Here is a 9,854-nt window from a genome sequence, read left to right on the forward strand (position 1 = left end):
GAGCCCATCCATGCCGCTTCAAACACTATGCGTGCAAAGGCTGTGGAACAATGGGACACCTCCAGCGAATGTGCAGACGTGCTGCAAACCCCTCAAACCACCACGTTGCAGAGGAAGACCGATCCATGGTGGATCAAACTGAACAAGAGACTCGAACTGAGGAGGCAGAAGTGTACAGGGTACACACCTTCACCATGAAATGTCCACCGATCATGTTAAAAGTTGAACTGAATGGAATTCCAGTATCCATGGAATTGGACATGGGTGTGAGTCAGTCTATCATGAGCAAAAAGGCACAAAAGCCCAAGCTAAGCCCTATTCATACCAAGCTGAGAATTTACACTAAAGAGCTGATCACTGTAATTGGCAGTGCAGCAGTAAAAGTCTCCTAGTATTGAGTGGTGCACGATATACCATTATGGATTGTACCAGGAGGTAGCCCCACACTGTTTGGCAGAAGCTGGCTGGGAAAAATCCGCTGGAAGTGGGACGACATCCGAGCGTTTTCGTCCGTCGACGACGCCTCATGTGCCCAGGTTTTGAGCAAGTTCCCGTCGTTGTTTGAGCCAGTCATCGGAAATTTCTCTGGAGCGAAGGTACAGATCCACTTGGTTCCCGGTACATGACACATCCACCACAAGGCACATGCGGTGCCATACATGATGCGAGAGAAAATGGAGATCGAACTGGACAGGCTGCAACGAGAGGGCATCATCGCGCCGGTTGAGTTCAACGAGTGGGCCAGTCCGATTGTTCTGGTTCTCAAGGGCGATGGCACAGTCAGAATTTGTGGGGACTATAAAGTAACGATTAACTGTTTTTCGCTGCAGGACCAGCACCCGCTACCCAAGGCAGACGACCTATTTGCGACGGTGACAGGAGGGAAGAAGTTCACCAAGTTGGACTTGACCTCGGCCTACATGACGCAGGAGCTGGCGGAATCTTCAGAAGGCCTCACCTGCATCAACACGCACAAAGGTCTGTTCATCTACAATAGATGCCCATTTGGGTTTCGATCGGCCGCGGCTATTTTTCAAAGGGATATGAAGAGCTTGCTAAAGTCGGGACCGCGCATCGTGGTTTTCCAGGACGACATATTGATCACAGGTTGGGACACCATCGAACACTTGCAGAACCTGGAAGAGGTTCTAAGTCGGCTAGATCGTGTGAGACTCAGGTTGAAATGCTCGAAGTGTTCCTGGCGCCAGAGGTCGAGTTCTAAGGGAGAAGAATCGCGGCAGACGGCATCAGACCCACCGACGACAAGACGGAGGCCATCAAGAATGCACCGAGACCACAGAACGTGATGGAGCTGCGGTCGTTCCTGGGACTCCTCAATTATTTTGGTAATTTCCTACCCGGGTTAAGCACCTTGCTAGAACCTCTATATGTGTTGCTACGCAAATGAGATGACTGGGTATGGGGGAAATCACAAGAGACTGCATTTGAGAAAGCCAGAAATCTGTTATGTTCCAACAAACTGCTTGTTCTGTATGACCCGTGTAAATGTTTAGTGTTTGCTTGCGATGCGTCTTCGTACGGGGTCGGGTGCGTGTTACAACAAGCAAACGAATCGGGAACATTGCAACCGGTCGCTTATGCGTCCAGGAGTTTGTCCAAGGCCAAAAGGGCCTACAGCATGATTGAAAAAGAAGCTCTGGCATGCGTTTACGGGGTGAAAAAAATGCACCAGTATCTGTTTGGGCTTAAGTTCGAGTTAGAAACTGACTATAAGTCGTTCATATCGCTATTCTCAGAGAGCAAAGGTATTAATATCAATGCCTCTGCTCGCATCCAAAGATGGGCGCTCACACTGTCTGCATATAACTATGTAATTCGCCACAGGCCAGGCACAGAGAACTGCGCTGATGCTCTCAGTCGGCTACCATTGCCCACCCGGGTGGAAACCGCACAGCCTGCAGACTTGCTTTTGGTGATGGATGCATTTGAAAATAAAAAGTCACCAGTTACGGCCCGCCAGATTAGGACCTGGACCAGCCAGGATCCTTTACTGTCCCTTGTAAAAAACTGTGTCCTCCATGGGAGCTGGTCCAGCTTCCCAGCAGAGATGCATGAACAGATCAAGCCGTTCCGGCGGCGCAAAGACGAAATGTCCATACAGGCGGACTGTCTTTTGTGGGGTAATCGCTTGGTCTTGCCTAAGAAAGGCATGGAAATGTTCATACGCTACCCACACAGTACCCATCTCGGCATGGTAATGGTGAAAGCTATAGCCAGATCCCATGTGTGGTGGCCCGGCATCAACTTAGATTTGGAGTCTTGCGTGCGCCAATGCAACACTTGCTCTCAGGGAGGCACCGCTAAGTTTGTGGTCATGGTCCTCCAAACCGTGATCTAGGATCCATGTTGACTTCGCTGGCCCGTTTCTAGGCAAAATGTTTTTGGATGTTGTGGATGCTTATTCGAAATGGATTGAGTGTGTAATAATGTCTGTAAGCACATCCACTGCCACCATCGAAAGCCTACGAGCCCTGTTTGCCACGCACGGCCTGCCTGATGTTCTTGTCAGCGACAATGGGCCGTGCTTCACCAGCGCTGAATTCAAGGAATTCATGACCCGCAGTGGGATCAAGCACGTCACATCTGCCCCGTTCAAACCCGCATCTAATGGCCAGGCAGAACGGGCAGTCCAAACCATCAAGCAAAGCTTGAAACGCGTGTCGGAAGGCTCTCTGCAGACCCGCCTGTCCCGAGTCCTGCTCAGCTATCACACAAGACCCCACTCGCTCACCGGGGTTCCCCCTGACGAACTGCTCATGCAAAGGGCACTTAAAACAAGGCTCTCTCTAGTCCACCCTGATCTCCATGATCATGTCGAGGGAGGGCAGGCGGCATCAACAAAACGTGTACCATGATCGCGCAAATTTGTCACGCGATAGTGAAGTCAATGACCCTGTATTTGTACTCAACTATGGACATGGTCCCAAATGGCTTGCTGGCACTGTCTTAGCCAAAGAAGGGAGTAGGGTGTTTGAGGTCAAACTTGCAAATGGACTAACTTGCAGAAAGCATTTGGATCAAACCAAACTGCGATTCACAGACAGCAACGAGCAACCTGAAGAGGACACCACCAACTTCGACCCTCCGATACACACACAAGTGGCAACCGACATCACGGTTGACCACGAAACTGAACTCATCATCCCCAGCAGCCCAACAAGGCCTGCTGCGCAGCAGGCCAGCGAAGGCCCAACCAACTCACCTGCACCTGTGTTTGTACCGAGACGATTGACTAGGGAGCGGAAAGCCCCAGATCGTCTCACCCTGTAAATAAATGTACTTTGCGGGGGAGTGATGTTATGTATGCAACACCTTGTAACCAGCATTCTACCGCCACCAGAGGGCGCATCTGTTGGAGTCCCAAGAGATCCCAGCATCCCTTGGGAGCACTGCATATAAGCAGGCCTCCCATGCTGTGCCTGCACTCTGGAGTCAGAATAAAGAGACTAAGGCCACACTTACTCAAGTCCACAGTACTCTGTCACATTGCCTTATTTGAGACATAACAGGATGCCCCCGCAAGTGGAAACTTTTTCTCTACGTCTTTCTTTGTACTTCATGTTTGAATCCATCCAACCCCATAACAGTACTGAAATGGCTCTTATCAAAGTCGCTAATGATATTCCATGTGAATGTGACCGTGGTAAACTCTCTCTCCTCATCCTGTCTGCAACCATTGACACGGTTGACCACATCATCCTCCTCCAACGCCTCTTTCCCGTCATCGAGCTGGTTGGGACTGTCCTCGACTGGTTCCATTCTTATCCAACCAGTCAGAGCCAGAGAATCACCTGCAATGGCTTCTCTTCCCCCTCACGCACTGTTACCTGTGAAGGCCCCAAGGATCTATCCTTGGCCCCCCTACTATTTCTCATCTACATGGTGCCCCTCGGCGACATCATCCGAAAACATGGCGTCAGTTTCCACATGTACATTGACAACACCCAGCCCTCCCTCACTATCACCTCTCTCGATCACCCCATGGTCTCTAAATTGACAGGCTGCTTGTCCGACCTCCAGGACTGGATGAGCAGAAATTTCCTCCAATTAAATATTGGAAAGACCAAAGCCATTGTCTTCAATCCTTGCCACGCACTCCGTTCCCTAGCCACAGACTCCATCTCTCTCCTAGGCAACTATCTGAGGCTGAATCAGACTGTTTGCATTCTTGGTGTCATATTTGACCCCCAAGGTGAGCTTCCGACCACATATCCGCGGCATCAGTAAGACCGCCTACCAATGTACAATTTAAGCTGCGCAGCACTCTGAGGAAAATACGTATGCGCGGTGTTTTGAAAGGGCCGTGCATCCAAAAAAAATAAAAGGGACCATTGTCGCCTACTTTCACCTCGGTAACATCACCCGACTCCGCCTCTGCATCCGCTTATCTGCTGCTGAAACCCTCATCCATGCCTTTGTTACCTCTAGACTTGACTGTTCCAATGCACTCCTGACTGGCCTCCCATCTGCCACCTTCCATTAACTTGAGCTCATGCAAAACTCGGCAGCCCGTGTCCTAACTCACACCATGTCCCACTCACCCATCACCCCTGTGCTCGCTGACCTACATTGGCTCCCGGTTGAGTAACGCCTCGATTTTAAAATTTGCATCCTTGTTTTCAAATCCCTCCATGGCCTCACCCCTCCCTATCTCTGCAGGCCTACAGCTTTCCGAGATATCTGTGCTCCTCCAAATCTGGCCTCTTGCACATCCCCAATTTCAGTTGCTCCGCCATTGGTGGCCGTGCCCTTCAGCTGTGGAAACGCTAAGCTCCCTCAACCTCTCTGTCTCTCTATCTCTTTCCTCCTTTAAGGCGCTCCTTAAAACCTACCTCTTTATTTGCCCTAACATCACCTTATGTGGCTCGGTCCCAAATATTCTTTTCTATTCCACTAGTAGTAGTGAGGTTGGGGACAGCATCAAACAAGAAATTAGGGATGCGTGCTGTCATGTATTCAACCAGCATTGTAACCCATGTATAATCTGACCTAAGTTGTACGCCGTGAGAACACTGACCACTAGGCGGGAGACACTCCGAACCTGGACCTTTAGAAACATAAAAACATAGAAAATAGGTGCAGGAGTAGGCCATTCGGCCCTTCTAGCCTGCACCGCCATTCAATGAGTTCATGGCTGAACATTCAACTTCAGTACCCCATTCCTGCTTTCTCGCCATACCCCTTGATCCCCCTAGTAGTAAGGACCTCATCTAACTCCTTTTTGAATATATTTAGTGAATTGGCCTCAACAACTTTCTGTGGTAGAGAATTCCACAGGTTCACCACTCTCTGGGTGAAGAAGTTCCTCCGCATCTCGGTCCTAAATGGCTTACCCCTTATCCTTAGACTGTGACCTCTGGTTCTGGACTTCCCCAACATTGGGAACATTCTTCCTGCATCTAACCTGTCTAACCCCGTCAGAATTTTAAATGTTTCTATGAGGTCCCCTCTCATTCTTCTGAACTCCAGTGAATACAAGCCCAGTTGATCCAGTCTTTCTTGATAGGTCAGTCCCGCCATCCCGGGAATCAGTCTGGTGAACCTTCGCTGCACTCCCTCAATAGCAAGAATGTCCTTCCTCAGGTTAGGAGACCAAAACTGTACACAATACTCCAGGTGTGGCCTCACCAAGGCCCTGTACAACTGTAGCAACACCTCCCTGCCCCTGTACTCAAATCCCCTTGCTATGAAGGCCAACATGCCATTTGCTTTCTTAACCGCCTGCTGCACCTGCATGCCAACCTTCAATGACTGATGTACCATGACACCCAGGTCTCGTTGCACCTCCCCTTTTCCTAATCTGTCACCATTCAGATAATAGTCTGTCTCTCTGTTTTTACCACCAAAGTGGATAACCTCACATTTATCCACATTATACTTCATCTGCCATGCATTTGCCCACTCACCTAACCTATCCAAGTCACTCTGCAGCCTCACAGCATCCTCCTCGCAGCTCACACTGCCACCCAACTTAGTGTCATCCGCAAATTTGGAGATACTACATTTAATCCCCTCATCTAAATCATTAATGTACAGTGTAAACAGCTGGGGCCCCAGCACAGAACCTTGCGGTACCCCACTAGTCACTGCCTGCCATTCTGAAAAGTACCCATTTACTCCTACTCTTTGCTTCCTGTCTGACAACCAGTTCTCAATCCATGTCAGTACACTACTCCCAATCCCATGTGCTCTAACTTTGCACATCAATCTCTTGTGTGGGAGCTTGTCGAACGCCTTCTGAAAGTCCAAATATACCACATCAACTGGTTCTCCCTTATCCACTCTACTGGAAACATCCTCCAAAAATTCCAGAAGATTTGTCAAGCATGATTTCCCTTTCACAAATCCATGCTGACTTGGACCTATCATGTCACCTTTTTCCAAATGCGCTGCTATGACATCCTTAATAATTGATTCCATCATTTTACCCACTACCGATGTCAGGCTGACCGGTCTATAATTCCCTGTTTTCTCTCTCCCTCCTTTTTTAAAAAGTGGGGTTACATTGGCTACCCTCCACTCCATAGGAACTGATCCAGAGTCAATGGAATGTTGGAAAATGACTGTCAACGCATCCACTATTTCCAAGGCCACCTCCTTAAGCTATAAAAGGGGAAGCTCCACCCACTTCCATCACTTGAGTGCTAAGGAACAAAGGACAGGTCACAGACTGACCTTTTCTCAAGCATGGGCCTCGTGTGCATTTATACTGTATAGTAAGGACGTATCAATGGCGACAAGAAACTGGGATTTAAACCACACGAGCATGGCCACTAGCAGAACAGACGAGAGGTACTGTGTTAAGGAATGGTTGGGACAGAGATTCAACATTGTTAAAGCAGCACACAGTTCTCCAGGCCCCAACATGTAGTCGAACCCAGAGGGGGAGTTCGACAGAGACAATGGCAAGCTGAACAGCGATTCACGCCTTTGCAAGGGACAATGCGGCCAGTAATGGGGCCATCAACACCTGTTAATGGTGCACTCAAGGACAATAACAGGGGCAGTCAGGGACGATCGACTGGCAAAGGACCTTTTGTTTCAAACCGCAACTCATGCTGGAGGCGTGAAGGCACACACTCAGCCGGAGTTTGCAGAGATGAGCAAAATACCTGCAGAAATTGCAGAAATGGACACTGGGGGAAATCGCTGGAAGCTGAAGTTCAGAGAGTTCATGTGGAGCACGTGTACAGTTCATACACCAGGACGCCACCGATAATGATGAAAGTGCTCCTCAATGGCATCCCAGTATCAATGGAGCTAGACACGGGGGCCAGCCAGTCCCTGATGGGTATCAAACAGTTCAAAAAATTGTGGGCATCCAAGGCCAGGAGGCCAAAATTATCGCCGATTGACGCACAGCTACGGACTTACACAAAGCAGATCATTCCGGTGCTAGGCAGCGCCACGGTAGTCGTGACCCACAAAGATTCGGAGAACAGGTTGCCACTCTGGATTGTCCCAGGGGACAGTCCCGCACTACTGGGGAGGAGTTGGCTTGCTGTCATGAACTGGAAATGGAGCAATGTCAATGTAATTTCCTCTGTGGAGCAAGTATCATGCTCACAGATCCTGGACAAATTTGACTCATTATTTCAACCCGGCATTGGCACTTTCATGGGGGCCAAGGTAGTGATTCACATAAACCCGGACGCCAGGCCAGTACACCACAAGGCCAGAGCGGTGCCGTACGTGATGCGGGAAAAGATAGAAGGCGAATTGGACCGCCTGCTGAGGGAAGGCATCATCTCGCCAGTCGAATTCAGTGACTGGGCGAGCCCGATTGTGCCGGTGCTCAAGGCGGATGGGTCGGTCAGGATATGTGGCGATTACAAGGCCACCATCAATCGGGTGTCACTCCAAGGCCAGTACCCGCTACCGAGAGCGGAGGACCTCTTTGCGACGCCATCCGGTGGCAAACATTTTTCAAAATTGGACCTGACCTCAGCTTACATGACCCAGGAGCTGGCGAGTGAGTCGGAGAAGCTGACCACCATCACGACACACAAGGGGTTGTTTGAGTACAACAGATGTCCATTCGAGATTCGCTCGGCCGCTGCGGTCTTCCAACGAAATATGGAAAGCCTCCTCAAGTCGATTCCAGGGACGGTGGTTTTTCAGGACGACATCCTCATTACGGATTACGATACTGAAGAACATCTCCACAACCTGGAGGAGGTGCTACGCAGACTGGACCGGGTAGGTCTGCGACTGAAAAAGGCGAAGTGCGTCTTCCTAGCTCCAGAGGTAGAATTCCTGGGGATGAGGGTGGCAGCAGATGGGATCAGCCCTACTGCGTCCAAGACGGAAGCGATCCAGAGAGCACCCAGACCCCGTAACACGACGGAGCTGCATTCATTCCTGGGGCTCCTGAACTATTTTGGTAACTTTCTTCCTAAATTGAGCACGCTGCTAGAGCCGCTACACGTGCTCCTACGCAAAGGTCGTGAATGGGTCTGGGGGGACAGCCAGGAAAGGGCTTTTGATAAGAGCACGCAATTTGTTATGTTCCAACAATCTGTTAACGCTATATGACCCATGTAAGAAACTTGTGTTAACGTGCGATGCGTCATCCTATGGTGTCGGGTGTGTGTTGCAGCATGTCAATGCCAAGGGTCAGTTACAGCCGGTAGCTTATGCCTCCAGAAGTCTGTCCCAGGCAGAAAGGGGCTACGGGATGGTAGAAAAGGAGGCGCTCGCATGTGTATATGCGGTAAAGAAAATGCACCAGTGCCTGTTTGGCAGGAAATTTGAGCTGGAGACAGATCACAAACCCCTAATGTCCTTTTGGCCGACAACAAGGCCATAAATGCAAACGCATACAGAGGTGGACACTCATGTTAGCCGCCTATGACTACACAATTCGGCACAGACCGGGCACCGAAAACTGCGCCGATGCACTCAGCAGGCTCCCACTAGCCACCACTGAGGGGGCTACCGAGCATGCTGCTGAGATGGTCATGGCTGTTGAAGCTTTCGGAAGTGAAGGCTCACCCGTGACAGCCCGTCAGATCAAAGTCTGGACAAATAGAGACCCGCTATTGTCTCTAGTCAAGAAATGGGGACTGGGCAGCCACGTACAGGGCATGCCCTGAGAAATTTAAACCATTTCACAGGCGCAAGGATGAACTCTCGATTCAGGCCGATTGCCTACTGTGGGGAAACCGCGTAGTCATGCCCCAGATGGGCAGAGAGGTGTTCATCAGAGAACTCCACAATGGGCACCCGGGCATTGTCACGATGAAGGCAATTGCCAGGTCACACGTTTAGTGGCCAGGGATAGACGCAGATCTGGAACTTTGTGTTCGCAGGCGCAACACGTGTGCCCAGCTGGGCAATGCGCCCAGGGAAGCCCCCCTTAGCCCCTGGCCATGGCCCGCCAAGCCTTGGTCACGCATCCATGTGGACTACACAGGTTCTTTCATGGGGAAAATGTTTTTGGTTGTAGTTGACGCCTACTCCAAATGGATCGAGTGTGACATTTTAAATTCAGGCACATCCTCTGCCACGGTGGAAAGTCTACGGGCAATGTTCGCCGCCCACGGTCTACCGGACATCAGCGACAATGGCCCGTGCTTCACAAGCACTGAATTCCAGGACTTCATGGCAGGCAATGGAATTAACCATGTTAGAACGGCACCGTTCAAGCCGGCCTCAAACGGCTAGGCAGAACGAGCAGTGCAGATAATCAAACAGGGGATGCTCAGAATCCAAGGGGGTTCCCTACAAACCCGCTTATCACACCTCCTGTTGGCCTATAGATCCCGACCACACTCGCTCACAGGGGTTCCACCCGCAGAGCTACTAATGAAAAGGACGCTCAAAACCCGGTT

Source organism: Pristiophorus japonicus, chromosome 17 (assembly GCF_044704955.1).
Source record: "Pristiophorus japonicus isolate sPriJap1 chromosome 17, sPriJap1.hap1, whole genome shotgun sequence".
Lineage (NCBI taxonomy): Eukaryota > Metazoa > Chordata > Chondrichthyes > Pristiophoridae > Pristiophorus > Pristiophorus japonicus.